Here is a 5,387-nt window from a genome sequence, read left to right as displayed (position 1 = left end):
AATATTATCTTCACTTTAGATATCAGGAAATTGTCACAGAGAGGTCACACAACTTTCCAAGGCCACGCAACTATTACATTGATGTATTAGCGTTCTCCAGAGAAACAGAACCAAAAGGAAATAGAGACGTAGATATAGATGAGATTTATTATAGGATTGGCTCATGCAATTACGGAAGCTAACAAGTCTGTGATCTGTCTGCAAGCTGGAGAACCAGGAAAGCTGGTGATATCATTCAGGCTGAGTCAAAAAAAACCTGTGAATAGGAGTAGGGAAGGGTGGAGGGATGCAGATGGTGTATTGAATCCCCAAACTTGAGAACCAGGAACATCGGCCCTCATCCAAGTCAGGAGAAGCTGGATGTCTCAGTTCCAGCAGAGACAGAGAATTTGCCCTTGCTCTGCTTTTTCATTCTATTCAGGCCCTCAGTGGATTATGCCCATCCTCACTGGTGAGGGATCTTCTTTACTCAACTTACTGACTCAAATGTTAATTTCTTCCAAAGACACTTTCAACAGACATGCCCAGAAATAACGTTTTACCGGCTATCTGGGCATCCCTTAGCCCAGTCAAATGGACACGTAGAATTAACCATCACAGTAAGTCATGCAATTATTAAGTAGGGATTCAAACCCAAGCAGCCTGGTTCTGGAACCTATATTCTCATCTCAATCCATTTCTGCTTCCTCTTTCCCTATTCTTCTCTATGGATTTGTGGAGGTTGTGTCAAGCAGAATGGGATCTCTCGGGATGGTGTGCTAATGGAGCCAGACCCTTCTTCCTTGACCCTCTTCCTGTATCTACAGAACTGGGTGAGCCCTGTCCAGGTGCTGCCTGATTACCCTGCCTGAGACTGTATACCCCAAGGCAGGATTTGGGCTTTTAAATATCTCATGAAGAATTTTTGATAGCTCTAGAAATATAAAGGTATATATCAAAGTGTGAGTAAAATAAAGAGACATGAGAAGGTTGACTGCAAAAGCAGCTGGAGACAGCAAAACAAATGGGATAAAGGGAGATTCTGGCTGATGGGGTAAAAGACCAAAAACTGTCCTAAACTGCCAGGAAATCCATTTAAAAGCTATTTCCGTGGAAGACCAATATTTAAATCCATATAATACTTTCACGACATATACATGTATCGAATCATCACGTTGTATACTTTAAATATCTTATCATTTTATTTATCAATTATACCTCGATAAACCTGAATAAAACCAATAAATGTGGATTAACCAATATTTGATATAGTCCTTTTGTGCTTCACCTACATTTTCACCCTTAGGTTATAAAGTGGTTTTTAAAGGCAATCAAACTCTTGTAATATGGCTTACAATAGAAAGAAAAATTAATAAAATTAGGCCAATGAAATAAAAATATGCCAGTTATTGGGCTAATACATTAATAGCATTTTTAAGTTTATTTGCTTGGAAAATTCAAAATTGATCTTTAAAAGGATCTTTATGAGTTAAAAAAAAGTGTTATTTAGTTCAATCCATTATTCAACTATTTAACTAATATTTGTTGATGTACTTTCCACAAATAGAGACATTTTTAGACAAATATAAACTAAGGTTTTGCCACCAACAAATCTTAAGTAGAATAAATGCTAAAGAGTGCGACTGAGTTGAGGACAAAGCGGTTCTCAGGTGGAAAGTCTGTTTTGGGCCAATGAATGATGGTCAAGACAAAACAGATTTAAATCCATATAAACCAGATAACTCAGCAATTGCAATTATAAAGGTCACCCTTGACCATTAGGTGGTCACTCACGTTTGTGATATGAGAGACCCTGGAGCCTACTCCATGTCTCAAAATATTTTTCCAGTTTTACAGAACTGGAAATTTTTCCAATAAAAATTCATTCCTTTCAACCAGGAGGGTTTTCTGCCTTCAAGTGATCGTTTCTGGACTTATCTCCAGGCACTGAACAGCATTCACCCTCACTTCCACCTGTGGATCTCTCCATGACTTTCCAACATGGACCATTCCATGCCTTTGCTGATGCCTTTGTCTCTCTTCCTGGACAGTGTTCTCCAATTCATCTCCTGTTGGACCAACTATTCTGTAAGGGTTTCCGAGGCTTTTCACTTCCTTCGCCATTCCCAGAGACATGACTCCTTCTAGAATTTTCTGAAGATTTTTTATTCTAACTTACCACACTATATTATATTTTATGGCTATTTTCACACTACTAGACTTCCTTGTTCCCTTCATGGTCTTTTTGTAATATCTAGATATGAGCATCTTAAAGGCAGCGGCACTAGCTTCTTTCCTTCATTGTTTCTGCATCCCTAGTATTTAACATGGTGTCCTATACATGGTCCATCTTCAATAAAATTAGAAGGAAGAGGGGGAAGTGTTAGCAGCTTTCCAGTCTTTATAGTTGACAGCACATGTGGGATCGTGGCAGCCTGCTGAGAGCAGGCTGGTGGGAAGTGCTTGATAATCCTAATAATCTTTGAAAACTGAGAGCCCGCCAGGCAGTGTCCTAAGCACTTTACATGAATAAGCAAAGAGCTGAGGCCTAGAGAGCTAAATTAGCTGCCTAAGGTTGAAGGGGGTAAATCTGATCCAAATCTAGGGAGCCTGGCTTCGGCATTGGTACTCTCCCTCATTCTGCTTTACTGCTGAAGGAGGAAAAGAGGAATATCATAAGTACAGAGGAGGTGAGCACAATTAAATGGGGGAGATAGGAGACCAAAGACATATTTCACACATTCCACAATTCTGGTTTTGCCGGAAGAACAAAAACTAACAAAAACCTCAATGTACATAAACACGTCGGAAGGACTTTGAAGTACAAGTTTGTGATAAAGTACCATTAGCTAAAACAAAGCCTTGAAAACCATCCCAAATGTCTAAACAAGCATGTTATCCAGAGAGAGTCCCCCTCCACTGAAACAAGGACAAACAGCATACAGAAAGGAAGGCAAGCCATTATGAGCCATGCGTAGAAAATTTAAACAAAGACAAAAACATTTGCTGCTTTGTTTCCACTTAACTGACTGCTGGTCTTTCATTGGAGATAGTTCGTATCTATCACAATTCTGAAATTGAATATGTGTATCACCTTCCAAAGACACTACTTATTAACAAGTTTTGTTTATTATTATTAATAACAAAAACAAAAAAGACCACAGGAAAGTAGGGGGGCCCTGAAAGGTCGTGCAAAAACAAGGCTCCCACAGAAATAAAAATTCGGAACTGCGGGATCTGTGCAACCAGAGGTGACCCCTATCCAGGCTCTCTCTGAGGAAGGAGTAGTGCTGGGAAGGGACCCACCATGACCCGCTGGAGCTCGCCCGGTTGGACCTTGGTGCTATTTCTTTCCAGTACTGCCTGCTCCCTGGACTGTCACTTTGAAGGCAGGAGCAAGATGGAGATTTTACGACATTCCAAAAACCTAGGAGGCCAATTTCCTCTGAGATGTCTGAAGGACAGAAGTGACTTCAGGTTCCTCCAGGTTTCAAAAATTGACCAGGTTCTGAAGGAAAGAGCTTTCCCTGCCCTCTGAGAAATGCTACAGCAGGTCTTCAGCACTTTCAGCCTCGATGTCTCCTGGTCTTTGTGGAATGAAAGCAGTGTAGAGAGACTCCTAAGTGGACTTAATCTGCAGATGGAGAAGATAGAGGCATGCCTGGAGCAGGAAACTGGGCAGGCGGATCGTTCATCCTCTCAAAGGGAAGATACCAGACTTGGAATAAAGAATTATTTCCGAGGGATCCGGGACTATCTGCAAGACCAAAAGTATAGCAACTGTGCCTGGGAGGTCATCCGTGAAGAGATGCGAAGGTGTTTTCTGTTCATTGAGCAGCTTACCACAAGACTTCAGGACCAAGAAATAGCTCACTTACATAACTAACTAGTTTGGAGCTAATTGCTAGTATCATTTTAGACGTCTCCTCAAACCACTGTGATATTTCTAAGCAACTTCCTGTTTATTCTTTTTGTGACTTAGGGTAATATTGTCAGTCAATTTTCTGGACTGATAAAATCATTCTTAGGGTGCCTGGATGGCTCAGTCAGTTAAGCGTCTGCCTTGGGCTCAGGTCATGACCCTCCCTGCTCACCGGGGAGTTGGTTTTTCACTCTCCCTCTGCCCCTCCCCCCACTCTTGCTTATGCTCTCTCTCTCTCAAATAAATAAAACCTTTAAAAAATTATTCTTACCATTTGCAAATATTAGTTTAATGGATTAGTTTATTGAAATTACCTAAACATTTATTTATTATTCAAATAGTAACAGCTGATGAGTTATATATAAAATATTTTAAAATTAAATGATTCTTTTATTTCATTTTCACAATCAAATCTTCTAAATTCAGTGTTCTTGGAACTTTGCTCAAAGGGTCATTTTCAGACTGCTTCATTTGACAGAGAAAATAGTTATCTTAAACTATCTTTAGGATCATTTTGCACTGCTGAAGGAAAGAGTGTCTTGATAGAAGGATTATCAGAAATAAAGAAGATTGTGAAAGAGGAGATAAAAAAAGAAGAAGATGAAAAATTTGGCAATTTTGTTCCTTAATAAGTCCTAAACTTGAGCAAGAACAGAAACATGTCTTGCACCCTAGCTGTCATCCCAATCTTGAGCATGCCTAGTGTCTGTTTTGGATGTCATATGTGACTTCAGAAGAGAATGAGAACAAAGAAAAGGGTGGGGATAAAGATGGTAATGGCTAAGAAAAAGTGAGGGAAGGGAAGAAAGGTGGAGCCGGGATTTCTGAGATGCCCTCCTTCCGTGTCTCCGCACACAGACAAGTGTGGAAAGCCCTCAAGGACAGTCACTACCCATTCTTAGACTTCTCGTCTTCTGCTTAAGCCCATCAGTGGTGAATCATTCATCACTGATGTCTATTCATTCAGTGTTGCCTTCAAGTTTATATGAATTGTGGGGCCACATTCTCAGTATCACGATTTATCCAGGGAAACCTGGACACAGACATACAGAGGAGAGGCCCGTTCACAGGGAGGCAGAGACTGGAGTGACGTATCTATAAGTCAAAGATACGTCAAGCTTTGCTAGGGGACACCGGAAGCCAGGAAGAAGGCAAGGAAGGATCCTCCCTTACTGTCTTCGGAGAGAATGTAGTCCTGCCAACACCTTGATTTTGGATTTTTAGCTCCCAGAACTAGAAGGGAATACATTTCTGTTGTTTTAAGCCCCTAGTTTGTGATACATTGTTTCAGCAACCCTAAGAAGCAAATGTAGTCGCCTTGGTCCACACTGCTCGGTGTCCACACACTGACCCAACTCCTCATGTGGCCCATGGTGGCCTCTCACTGATCATAAACTTCTCCTGCAGTCCCATGCTCTCCCACATTCCCACGGCCCGTTTTCTATGTGCTCATCTCTCTCACTACACTGAGAGAGAAGATGCATCT

Source organism: Ailuropoda melanoleuca, chromosome 7, assembly GCF_002007445.2.
Source record: "Ailuropoda melanoleuca isolate Jingjing chromosome 7, ASM200744v2, whole genome shotgun sequence".
Taxonomy (NCBI): Eukaryota; Metazoa; Chordata; class Mammalia; order Carnivora; family Ursidae; genus Ailuropoda; species Ailuropoda melanoleuca.
This window is presented reverse-complemented; position numbering follows the sequence as displayed.